Raw genomic sequence first — 13,514 nt, 5'->3', positions numbered from 1 at the left:
TATCTGCCAGTCATCTGGTACAGAATCTGATTTAAGAGATGGGTTACTGTGGTGAGAGTCTCATTCCGCATTCTGAACTGGACGTGTCGGGCTGGAGACTCCGGGGACATGTGACCATTGGCCAGGGGTGGCAGAGCTGGAGTCTGGATTTCCTGGACGCTCAGCCCTGCCTGTCCAGTGGCTGCTTGGACCCCACAGCCTGTGCCCCTCCTCTCAGGTCTGTGCTGATTGCCCAGTGGTTCCCTACCCCCATCGCTGAGTGCTCTCTCAGCTGCACAGCACTGTGCAATAGCTTCCAAGGGGTCGCTGTGCTCAGGTACAAACCCTCACTACCACTTTTTAATTTATTTCCCAGTTTTTCTGAGTACCCATTGGTGGCCTGCTCTCACACGGGCCCTAGACCCTCCCCACGCTGGGAGGGGCTGGGTACCCAGGGGCCACGTTCTTGCTCTGTGTTTGTCACACTCTCGCTCTGTGGCACAGGAGATTCCCCACACTGAGCCCCTGCCCTGCACCTGCTGGCCAAGCCATTAGCAATCTGCGCAGGGGCGTGCTGACCCGGAGGAACCCAAGCGCTGGAGCTACTGGCATCTGCTCCCCTCCTCTCTTGCTTCCCCCTGACGGAAACCCAGAGGCTGATTTTCTCTGACCCAGCACTGTAATCACTAACCCTAATTAGAGATAATTACTGGGACTTGATTCACGTTCTACTTGTTAGAACAGTAAAGTAGCTGTGCCCTGCAGGGCTAACCAGGGGGAGAGAAGGAGGCAGTGAGGAAAGGAGGGATGTGGGGCGAGAGGGAGCCCAGCAAGAATGGGGCAAGTGGGAAAGAGGAGCATGGTGCATTGTGGCACAGCAGCCATGGGCCATACCTGCTGACTTTGGTTGCAGTCGGGAGCAATAAGCTCTTCTGCAAATGTGGCCTCGGGTGCCGCATGTTGGGCATCCGGAAAATAAGCAACACACTGTGAGCGGTGTCTGGGCAAGTTTGGTGTAAGTAACTTGCCAGCATTACAAAGGAAGGTTGTGGCAGAGCCAGAGAGAATATAATTCCCTGGAGTCCCAGTCCAGGATCTTTCCCCCACAGTCGTCTGTTGTGGGCAGACCCAGGCCCAGCGCGCCCCGGAGCCTGGCTCTGGCAGTGGCTAGTGCCAGCAGCCTCAGAGGGAGCTGCAAGAGCCCTACCGTGGCAGAGGTGGCGTAATCTGCCCCTGCCCCGCCTCCCCCGAAGGTCTCCCAATCTCTGAGTCAGACAGTCATAAGCCCCGAAGCAAGAAGTTCCGTCTCCCGTTGGAAGTTCGTTTTGTTCGCATTCGCTGGGTGCTCCTGTTAGCCGTGTGGCTCGGGTGGCACTTGCCTGAGGCTGAAACCCACCTGCAGAGGTGAAGCCTGGTTCAGCTGGCCCAGCTTGCTCTGCCAGGGTATGTGATCGAGCCAGCGAGAGTCTGGTGGTGTTGGGGGGTCCCACACGGTTTGAGCATACGGGTCCTGAGCATTCCTGAGAAATATGGGGTCTGAGAGCAGGCAGCATGAGCTCCTGCTGGCTCCGGGTTGGCGTCTGTGCAAGGATGGCTTGTGTGTGTCAGTTTATGATCTTCTGGCCCCCACAGCCATGGGAGTATCCCGCTTAGAGGAGGAGATGCTGAGGGTCTGATTTGTGGGACTGGCGATGGGGATATGACATGACGTCTTGTCATGGTCAGGTCTTCCCCTCCCATGGGAGGGAGTCAGGATCTTCCCATCCTCCCCACGGGCAGGAATGGATGGCAGCAGAACCGAGCAGGTCACGCCAGGCACACGATCACCTCCAGGTGCCTCTCACCCAGCTCTGCTCACTTACATAAGTCCTGGAGGTGCTGGAAGTCAGCAGTAAGGCTACTCCAGCTGCATCTGCTTTCAGACATCCAGGGTATTGATGCCCTACAGGCTGAAGTGCTGGGTCGTCCGCTCAGCAACAGGCTCTGGCTCCATTGCACTGGGGAGATAATGAGTCACCTTGTTGTGGACCTAAGAGCCTTGGAACTGAACCAGCACTCCGTCCTCATCCTCCCCGACCTGCCAGCCATCAAGAGATGAGCTGTGAGCATAGCCTAGCCCTACCCTTGGACTGCCCAGCGTTCCTATGTCTGTGGGAGGACATGTTTCCTTTTCCTGGGGTACCGTGTGGCCCTGCAGTTGCCAGGATTGAGGACAGATCCCCCAGATGTAAGAACTGTCTGTCTTGTGAGGCAGGGATGCTGTTGAATGTGGTATTGGTCCTGCTTTGAGCAGGGGGTTGGACTAGATACCTCCTGAGGTCTCTTCCAACCCTGATATTCTATAATTTAAACTGCCCCATTTCCCAGGGCAAGGGGCACATTGCTGACAAATGTCCCTTTTGCAACTCATGTTCAAAGAGGGCCTGGCAAGTGAGAGAATCTTGCCTTAAAACGCTGCTTCTAGAAAGGTCCATGCACCCAGCCTCTGACACTGATTTGCCCAGGGCAGAAAGATAGACGCCATCTCCAGGGGAACTGCCCCTGCTGCACCAGACTGCGGTGGCCATTGTGATACCTTCTGAGCCACAGAAATTTCCTTGCAACAGAAGACGGAAGGCCATAAGGTACACAGGGCAAAGAGAGAGCTCCCAGAGCTCAATGAGTGCGTATTCTGAGACCAAACTGGCTGACTCTGGTCACCAGGTGCCAATGGCCTTGGGACAGACCAGTCCTGTACTGATAATAGCGGTTCTGATTTTAGCAGTGTCAAAGGCTCCACTGAGAGCCATCCTGCAGTACCGCCCTTGGTTACCATCAGCCTCAGTATCGGCGCTGAGTTCCTTGTCTCCTCGGTAGCAGAGTTTCCTTCACTGGCCTCCACCAAAGAGCTTCCCCCAGTACTGACCCTGGTACCTTTGTCATTGCCAGTACCGTGAGGGGCTGGCTCTTCAGGTTCCAGGCTGTTCAGCAAGAGTGGGTTGGGGGACGCTATCCTGGGCAGCAGTGACTCTGGAAAAGAGCAGTCAGCTGAGCGTGAGCACCCAGTGCGGTGCTGTGGAGCCTAAGCAGGAAACTCTTGAGTAGGGGTAAAAGGTTGCTTTACCTCTGTGTTTGGCACTTGTGGCACCATTCTTGGGATGCTGGGGCTAGTTCTGGTGTCCACAATTTAAGGAAGTTGATAAATTGCAGATGGTTCAGCGAAGAGCCACAAGAATGAGTAAAGTATTGGAAAACCCACCTTCTGGTGACAGACTCACAGAACTCAATCTGTTTAACTTAAAGGGAAAGCTAAGGGGTGACTGGATCATAGTCTATAAGTATTGTGATAGGCCCAGACTAGTTGGGAACAGCAGAGTACTAGAAGGGAGATCTACTGGCCACTGGATAAGCAGTTTTCTGTTCCCTGAGTGACCAGAGCAGGGGCTGCTCCAGGCTAATGAGAACACCTGACTCCAATTAACCTGCTAAGAGTCAGGTGAGGCTGTTAAGCACCTGACTCTGATTAAGGCCCCTCTGATGCTATAAAAGGACTCACTCCAGTCAGGCCAAAGAGAGCCAGGGAGCCAGACGAGAGGAAGTGCGTGCGAGGAACTGGGAGCAAGAGGCGCAAGGAGCTGAGCGTGAGTAGGCATCCTGCTGGAGGACTGAGAAGTGCAAGTGTTATCAGACACCAGGAGGAAGGTCCTGTGGTGAGGATAAAGAAGGTGTTGGGAGGAGGCCATGAGGAAGTAGCCCAGGGAGTTGTAGCTGTCGCACAGCTGTACCAGGAGGCACTATAGACAGCTGCAGTCCACAGGGCCCTGGGCTGGAACCCGGAGTAGAGAGTGGGCTCGGGTTCCCCCCAAGCCTCCCAACTCCTGATCAGACACAGGAGGAATTGACCTGGACTATGGGTTCTCCCAGAGGGGAAGGTCTCTGGGCTGTTTCCCGACCGACAGGGTGAATCTGTGAGGCAAGCAAATCTGCCAATAAGCGCAGGACCCACCAAGGTAGAGGAGGAACTTTGTCACAGGATCTACCTGGGGAGCACATATTTGATAACAGGTTCTTCAGTCCAGCAGAGAAAGCTCTGACATGATCCTATGGCTGGAAGTTGAAGCTACCCAGATTCAGACTGGAGATAAGGCGTATATTTTTGCCAGGCAGGGTAATTAACCATGGAACAATTTACCAAGGGTTGAGGTGGATTCTCCATCATGGATAATTTTTAAATCAGGACTGGATGTTTTATAAAAGATCTGGTCTAGGAATTATTCTGGGGCAGGTCTGTGGCCTGTGTTATACAGGAGGTCAAGCTACATGATCACAATGGTCCCTTCTGGCCTTGGGATCTATGGATGAAAAACAGCTCCACCTCTTCATGAGGAAAACTCCTTTTTCTCTTCAAGATTGAAAGAGGACACACAGAGAGTTCATTTGACTTTGTTCTGGCCTTCCTACCTGGATACAAAAGTCCAGGACTGCCTCTAATTACCACCAGAGATATAAGGGCTCTAACAGAAACTGAGAACCACGGTCGCTTTCTCCTTGGTCACTGGACCCTTTTACATACCAATGGTCCTGGAGCTACTGGGGCCTTTGGGGAAGTCCCATTGGTATCAGCTACCTAATCTAGGCCAAGATCTTACTCTCCTAACCAGTACAGAAGGATATTCCTCCTTCACAGTAGATAGAACCTCTTATTAATGTCTCACCATCTGATGAGGAAGTGCAGGCTGCAGAACACCCTATTCCAGTGCAGGTTTCTTCCTCTTCCTCCAGCAGGATGGTGATTCCTGAGTTGTCGGCACCCGATCCTGGTGATTACAAGGCCTTCCAAGACCTAATGAGGAGAGTGGCCTTGACTCTAGAAATAGCAGTGAAGATGGTCCAGGACAGCTACAGGTCCAGCACAGGCCCTGAGACATTTCACACATCCCTGTGCCAGGTGGTTTGGTCTTCCTCTGAGGGAGGGCGAGGGATTTACAGTAGCAGACACATGACGAGGTTCATGGGCCATAGAGAAAGTGACAAATAATTATCTTATCTCTGACCCCACTCAACATCAACGTCAACATTTGAGTTACCGCAAAGGCAATGGAGCCTTCTGAACTGGTTTTGTACCAGACATGGAATTTGTGCTGCAGCCGAATTTTGGTGCCATTTTAGAGACAGTCGCTATGTCTGTGTGAGCAGCCACCAACCATGACACACATTGTTGAGAACTGCAAAATGACTCAACTTCCTGGAGGTCTTTGTGCCTTGAACTTTGTTGATAGGAACACTGTGGCTTGGCTTGACCGGCTTGCATACGCCAAATAAATGGCCTTCCTATAAAGAAGGGCTTGTTAGGCCAGCCAGATTACTATGGCAAACCCTGGTTTCCTTGGCCATTATATCAAAGGGTGTTGATTGACGCTATCAAGTACCATTCAGTGGTTTCGAACAATTCTTCGCCCACCCTGTACCAGGTTCTTTGATTGTAGCACTAGCCAATGAAGGATCTCGCCAGGGACAACAGAGATCTATGTGAATGGATGAAAAGCCCATGAAGAGCCCAACCGCTCTAGCAGAAAGATTACTCCAAATCCAGCTTACAGCTGAGGATCTCAAGCTATCAAACTGTACTGACTAAATATGAGAAATAATTGAGACTGTGTGTTGAAATATTTTGGAAAACGTGTCATAGAGTTTGAGGGACAAGCTCAGGGCTGTGATAGCTGAGGGTCATCTGGTCGCAAGACCATCACTTCTGGTGGCCCTTGACACAGCAGACAGAGCATCTAGATCTAGGACAATGTCCATTACAATGCACAGGTCTTTATGGCTCAATTGCTCTCAGACATGTAAGAAGGTATAAATAACCACTGAGGAGTGTCATCTGTTTAGCAAGTAGGCAGATGAGGCTTTGCACTTACTCAGAGATTTTAGGGAACCTTCAGGCCTCTGGCTGCTCCCACATGTAAACAGTACAAGCCACAGCCTGACCAGAGGCATGTTGCTTATACAAGCAAACAAATCCATCAAGAAACAGCAGATGTTTCTTAAGCAGAAATCCTTTTCACCTGCTGCCGGTTCATCTCACCTGCCTCCTGAATCTTTGAGGCAGCAGGTTTGACTGCTCTCATAGGAGCAGTTCACCAATGGTTCTGGAAGGAACTACCTATTCTACCTCTTCTAATCTGTCCCATTTCTGGAGCACCTCACCACCGACCAGATTGTAGCTGTGAGATATGTTATTACATTTCAGTCTCAATCACCCTCACCAGGGACCCCTCTCATGAAAGTGTTAGCTCAGGAAGTCCAGTCACTTCCAGCTCTCAGAACAATGGAAGAGGTCCTTCCTTCTCTTAAGGAGAAGTTGTGTTATTCTAGGTACTTCCTCATCCCCAAAAGGAGGGAGGACTTGGGCTATCCAGGATCGATGCCAGTTGAGCTCGTTCGCCAGAAGGATCAAGTTGAGGATGGCGTCTCTAGTCACTATCCTACTATCCCTAGATCCAAATGGTTGGTGCTCTGCTCCTGGTCTTCAAGACACGTAGTTCCATATTGTGACCGATCTGTCAGACAGAAGATAGTTGAGGTTTGTGGTTGGAGAGGACACTATCAATAGATGCTTTGCTGTAGTAGCAGCCTACAGCAGAAGGATGGGAATCCAGGTGTTCCCTTATCTGGACGACTGGCTGGTTTGCAGAAGCTTGTGGCAACAGGTACAAAAAACAGCATTTATCAAATTCTTCTGTTCTCACACTTGGGACTGGTAATAAACAAAGAAAAAACTGTATTGACCCCCAGCCTGGACAAGAGCGTCTATTGGGACCATGCTAGACTCCACAACAGAAAGATTTCAGCCACTCTTCCCTCTCTGTGCCCACTCACGTGCCAGCACCAGGAATTGAGTCAGATCATGCCTTGGCCTTCTGCAGCTCTGTGCATCACCCCACCAGCCCTCACCTGCGCTGCTTACAGAGCTGGGCTTGGTCAGTGCATTAACCTGTCAAACGTCACCTGCACAGGCAGGTGCATGTTCAACCAAAGGTCCTGCAGTCGTTGAAATGGACCCAGCGAAAGTTTGCAGCGGGGTTTCCTGTTCTCCTCCCCGTCTGTTGGGGGCCAGTGACACACACGTATCTTCCTTGGGATGCAGACCGCCTAGAGACAACCTGCAGACTCAGGCTGTGTGGTTCCCTCAAGAAATGTCTCTCTCCATAAACCTACTTGAGTTGCAAAGTCTTTCAGGCAGAGCCCAAAGGCCTCTCTGTTCAGTGGTGACAGACTGCATGACCGTCATGCTTTACCTAAACCCGCAAGATAAATCAGGGTCCTGCTCCCACTGTGGAATGTTAGTGGACTTCACGACAGCTCCCTGACACCTGTTCATCTTGCAGGGACTGCAGTTCCCTGGCAGGCAGCCTGAGTAGTCACGACTGACCAGGAAGGGAAGAGGGGATTCAGTCTATCTTCTTAAAGAAGTGTTTCCCCCTGTACCAGCAGGAGGAACAGGAAATGTCATCGATTCTGCCCGAGAGGGTGACAGAGCTCAGGATCCATCTCTGACCTATTTCTAATCTCATGGTCCTTGGGGCTACTTAGTGTGCCTGTCCCCCAGCTCCACTCATAGCACAAACACTCAGGAAGCTCAAGCAGGAAGCAGCCGAATTAATTATGATAACCCCAGCCTGGCCCAGGCAATTTTGGTCTTCAGATCTCCAAATATTATCTGTCCAGCCACACATAACCTTACCACTGCCTCTGAACGTTCTCACTCAGATGCAGGTACAGATCCTGGATCCATATCCCACAACTCGCCACTTGACAGCATGTTGCTGACTGGCTGGCTCTGTCAGAGAGAGCTTGTTCCTCAGAAGAGCGGACTATTCTCAGACATAGGAGGTAGGACTCCCCAAGATCTGCTTAGCTAGCAAAATGGGAGAGATTCTCAATACAGGCTTATCAGCGTCAATTGTCTCCCTCAGCTCCTGGGATCCAGTCATGCTACACTCCCTCCTGGAGTCAGAGAGCCCAGGCCTGTCACTCAGCTCCCTGGGAGTCCATGCAGTGGCTGTCTCAGTGATCCCCCAGCCCCAGAGAAGTGTTGGGGTGGGAGTAGGGGAGGGTCCGTTTTTTCTCACCCTGTGGTAATCAATAAGGAAACCTGTGGCTCTTTGGGACGGAAATGGAATTCTGCGAGGTCTCGTGGGTTCACCTTCGCTACCTGCTCTTTGTTCTGCCTCTCCATCAGAATGTCCTTTTGCAGCAATACCCTCGGGCAGAAGAGTGGGAGAATTACAGGCACCGCACACCACCTTCCGTCAAGATACCCTGGAACCCACCCCCCAGTTCTTACCTCACGTGGCTTCTGAATTGTATTTGAACCAAATCATTTACCTGCCATAACTTTTCCACAAACCTCATTCAAATAAAGATGGAGAAAAATTACATTTTGGGATGTATGTAGAGCACTTCCATTGTATTTGGACAGGCCTGGACGCTTTAGGAAATCTCCCCGACTTCGTACAGCACAGAGGGAGAAGGTTAAAGATGAAGATGTTTCACCTCAAGGAATTTCTGTTGGGATCTCATCTTGTGGCAGGCTCTGCTGTGAGTTGGCCAGTAAATATCCCCCTCGGAGGCACGGCACATTCGACAAGAGCTCAGTCTGCTTTAGTAGCTGCTCTCAGAAATCTCCCACTCGTGGACATTTGTAAAGTGGCAGCTGGTCTTCCATCCACACAACACTGTGCCACGGTCGAAGCATCTACATTCGCTGTTTCGCTAGACTCCTGGTACTCCTCTTCAGCTAGGGTCGTTGTGTGGGAACCGCCAGCAATGGAATGTCTGTGTACAGACGTCACTCAGAGGAGAAGAAATAGTTACGGTGTACAGTGACTGTGGTTCTGTGAGCTATATTGTCCGTGCATGGGTGTGTGGGGTGTTTTGCACACTGTCTCAAGTGCACTGGTGCCTACCCACCTAGAGGGGACTAGATACATGGCCACAGGGAATGGGTGAGTAACTGGCAGCGTGGGCTGAGTGCAGAGCCAGTTACAGACTCTGGAATAAGGACAGAACAATTAATAATGAAACGAAATACCTGGTGTTTGATTTGCAGCAAATCTCTGCCCCGGAAGCTTTTGGCTTCCTGTCTGCTTAGGGGGCTGGCAATCACAGACACGCTGACCTGGAGTGGGGTGGCAGGGGCTCTCAGCTCAGGCACTGGAGACCTGCTGCTGGGGGCTGCATGGTGGGGAGCTAATCTCCAGTCCCCAGGCCCACTAGTGGGGGCTGTGTCTGGGGAGGTTCCTCTCAGGCACTCTGCTGGGGTCTGGCTGTGTCTGGGGAGAGGAGGGTCTTGGAGCTGTGTGAGGAACTGCTCTGTGTCATGGGGACGGCAGGCTCCCCTCTAAGCGTGTCCCCAGCCCACAGGGAAATAGAATCCTCCCTGCTCCTACCACCAGCAGGTCCCCTCCCCCAAGGGGAAGGAGTGGAGATGGATGCTGCCGTCAGGAGCTGAGTGCCAGCTAATTACCCTTCCAAGTGTGTCTTGTAAATTAAGGGCTAATTAGAGGCAAAGTCAGTGTCATGGTTTTACACGTGTTTCTGTGGCGCTGAATGAGGGGAGGGGGAGTGCGCAGCAGCCAGGCCGATCACTCACTGTGCGCGCATCGCAGGGGGCAGGGCTCCGGGAATAGCGGCACTGGCACAGTGAGGCTGTGGAGTGGGTCAGACGGGAGCACTCGCCCTAGGGGCACCACGGCTGCAGCTGGCGTGGGCAGGCAGCCATCACAGGCAAGGTTTGTGGGTAGTTCCCTGACCTGTGTGCTCAGGGTGGCAGACAGGGAGTTCTGCGGCCACTTCATCTAAATGAACATTGGTTTTTGAATGAAGTAAACATGCTGCAATCCTCGGACGCTGGATTTGCTGAACGTCCTGATGTCCCGGCGTCCCTGCGTATGGAGCTGGGGCAGGCCAGGCCATTCCGAGCTGCAGTTTCAGGCTGTCTGCAAACACCTGGGCCATGTTTCCAAGGTTTCCTTTGGATCCGCAAAGGATTGGAAATGGGATTTGACAAGTGGCAGCTTGGATGCTGCAGCCAGTCCTGTGGCCGTGGGATCGCAGATGGCATGGGACCCTGGCCAGAATGCAGGGCCTCGAGTGAGGGACACACAACAGCTAGTAGAGCTCAAGCAGAGGATCATAGAATCATAGAATATCAGGGTTGGAAGGGACCTCGGGAGGTTGTATGTATTGAGCCTTGGCCTAGGGAGCAGATGAGGCTCGCAGGTCAGGGTTTGGTTCCCAGATCTTGAGGGGCTCAGGGCTTATAGAAAAGAGAAGAAGCATAAGAACAGGCACTTCTGCTGCCCCCAAAGGCTCCCCCTGCCCTGGCCGGGGGGGCAGCCTCCCAGGTATGTCTGCACTGCAGTGAAACACCGCCGCTCGCCCATATCAGGGCTATGCAATGGCAGTGTAGATGTTTGGGCTCGGGCTGGAGCCCAGGCTCTGTGACCTTCCCCCCGAATGCTGACACAGCAGTTTCATAGCCCCACAACCCCGAGTCTGCTGACCTGGGCCAACCGCGGGTGTTCTGTTGCAGTGTAGACGTACCGAGTCTCCACCCCCGGTCCTGGCAGCAGGACCCCCCTTGGCACTCTCCTGGCAGCGGCCGTCTCTCGAGGACCAGAGGGTCCTACATTATAATGCCAGAAGGAGCCACTCTGATCAGCTACTCTGCCCTCCTCCGTAACACCGGCTGCAGGACTTCCCTGCATGAATTCCTGTTTGGACGAGAGCGCATCGTGTAGAAATACATCCCAGCCTGATGTGAACGTTGCCAGGGATGGAAAATCCACCACAGCCCTTGAGAAGATGGTTCAGTGGTTAATGATTCTCAGTTAAAACTTCCCCCTTATTTCCACTCTGAATTTTTCTAGCTTCAGCTTCCAGCCACTGGATGGTATTAGGCCTTTGTCTGCTGGACTGAACACGTATTTGTTCCTCGTGTAGGTACTTACAGACTGTGATCAGCTCACCCCCAAGCTTCTCCTTCATGGAGTCAGAGAACCACAGGGTTAGAAGGGATCACCAGGGTTATCTAGTCCAATGTTTCTCAATGACCCCTCCGTGGACCGGTGCCGGTCCCTGAGATCTTCCTGACACGTAGGAAGGCAGCAAGCCTGTCCCTGGTTTCAAAGGCTGAGAAACACTGGTCTAGTCTGACTCCCTGCCAAGAGACAGAATTTGTTGAGTCTTTGTTAAGCTAGATTGAGTTTAATTCAGGGCAGTTCTAGGGCCTGTGCTCTAGAGAAGTTTAGACTAGATGATCACAATGGTTCCTTCTGGCCGTAGCGTCTATGAATCTGTGAGCACCAGGAGGCTCTTACCATGAGGCAGGTTTTCCAATCCTGTAATCCAGCGGTTCTCAAACTGGGGGTTGGGACCCTGTTTTAATAGGGTTGCCAGAGCCAGGATTAGACTTGCTGGGGCCCATGGCCAAATCCCAAGGCCGTGGGACTCAGGTTACAGTCCCCCTGACTGGGGCTGAAGCCATTGGGCTTCGGCTTTGGCCCCCCCCCCTGCTCCCAGGGCAGCGGGGCTCAGGTGGGTTCAGGCTTCGGTCCCTCCTCCTGGGTCCTGTAGTAATTTTTGTTGTCAGAAGGGGGTCATGGTGCTGTAATCATTCTTGTGGCTCTTCTCTGAGCCCTCTGAAATTTGTCAACATTCTTCTTAAATTGTGGGCCCCAGAGGTATGTTCATGCCACCACGCCTGGCTTTCCTTGCCCAAGAACTGTCTGCTGCTACTTACTGACCCTTCTGAGAATTAGAGAGACGAGGTGGGGGAGGGAATATCTTTTATTGGACCGAATTCTGGTGGTGACAGAGAGACGCTTTCGAGGGACACCTCTGAAAATGGGGAAATGTCAGGCAGCGACTGGGAGGTGCCTCGTCTCCCAGGAGCTCTGGGCTTTTGGAGCCCAGTGACTGCTGAACCCAGGATGGCTCAGCTGTTCTCAGCCCCTCCGAGAGCTCGACCTGGGATGAGACAGGCTCTGGCTCCAGGGCAGGCTGCCTAGCGCTCTGAACACAGCCCCCAGCCCCAGCAATTGTGGGAGCTGCTGTGTGCAGGTTCTTGAGAGGAGCTGTCCCCAGTTGGGCAGGGCCAGGTGGCCGTGGATTGGGCCCCACCCAGTGGGTTATGGTGAACGGAGGGGAAGCCTGTGAACGCAAGGCTGCACTCTGACAGTGGAGATCTCAGCCCAGGACCAGAAAGGAACAGGGTGGCAAAGGTAGCTTTAAACCACCTCAGTGCTCACCAGTCCTTGTCAGGGGAGGAGGGAGGTCTAGGCTGGATATTAGGAAACACTGTTTCACTAGGAGGGTGGTGAAGCACTGGAATGGGTTACCTAGGGAGGTGGTGGAATCTCCTTCCTTGGAGGTTTTTAAGGTCAGGCTTGACAAAGCCCTGGCTGGGATGATTTAGTTGGGGTTGGTCCTGCTTTGAGCAGGGGGTTGGACTAGATACCTCCTGAGGTCCCTTCCAACCCTGATATTCTATGATTCTATGGCTTCCCTGAGACCCCTCCCCAGCAGGGAGTGCAGCTGACCAGAGCCTCTCTTGCCGGCAGCTTGGGAACCCATTAGCCTGGTCATTTCTGGTCCTCCCCTTCCTGCATCCAATATCCGGGGCTAGCCCCAAATGCTTCTGGGGAAATCGGAAGCACCCTGCAGTGGGCAGATGTGGGCTAATCTCTCCCGGGGTAGTCTGCCCCACCCTTAGTAGCTCTGGGTTAAAGCTCTGAAACAGGAGATTTTGGCTCCCTTCCAAAGCCATGTTTAGTATTTACTGAACTCTGGATATTGGTGTGATCAGTAGAAACATCCCATCTCTCTGCGAAGCTTGCTAAATTCCTGGTGTCAGTGACTTCTTGTAGCATTGTTTGAAGAAGTATTTCCTGTTCACCGTTTTTTGTTTCCCACCATTGAATGTCATGGCACGTCCCCTTATCCTTGGATTGTGAATCAGGGAGAAAACTCTCCCGTCTCTAGGCCGGTCATTATTTTATAGGCTTGTCTCATGTCTGCTCTCTGAGCTAACGATCCCAGTCGTGTCAATCTCTCTTCAAGGGGTGTTGCCCTTCTCTGAAGCCTGTTGTTCTGCTGGGATGTGCTGAGTGGGGACATGTTGTGGGGCCTGGCTGGGACATGCTGGCTGAGGGGGATGTCTTGGGATGTGTTGGTTGGGTGGGGGGGCATGTTGTAGGGCCCCGCTGGGACCTGTTGGCTGGGGAGGGATGTGTCATGGGGCCCATCTGGGATGTGGTGGCTGTGGTGGCTGTGTTGTGGGGCCCGCGTGGGACGTGTTGGTTGGGGGGGACGTGTCGGGGGGCCCAGCTGGGACGTGTTGGTTGGGGGGGACATGTTGGGGTGTCTGGCTGGGACGTGTTTGCTGTGGGGGGCGTTTTGCGGGACCCAGCTGGGACGTGTTGGTTGGGGGGGACGTTTTGGGGTGTCTGGCTGGGATGTGTTGTGGGGCCCAGCTGGCGAACGGGCGTCTG

At 52.9% G+C, this 13,514-nt stretch overlaps 1 protein-coding gene across 2 annotated transcripts in view; it reads left to right on the top strand.

Annotated features, from left to right (window-relative positions):
- Positions 1 to 13,514, top strand: part of AGAP3 (ArfGAP with GTPase domain, ankyrin repeat and PH domain 3) — a 226,202-nt gene that overhangs the window by 170,197 nt on the left and 42,491 nt on the right. The gene's annotated exons all lie outside the window — the stretch shown is intronic.

This window comes from Gopherus flavomarginatus, chromosome 2 (assembly GCF_025201925.1).
Source record: "Gopherus flavomarginatus isolate rGopFla2 chromosome 2, rGopFla2.mat.asm, whole genome shotgun sequence".
NCBI lineage: Eukaryota > Metazoa > Chordata > Testudines > Testudinidae > Gopherus > Gopherus flavomarginatus.
This window is presented reverse-complemented; position numbering and strand designations above follow the sequence as displayed.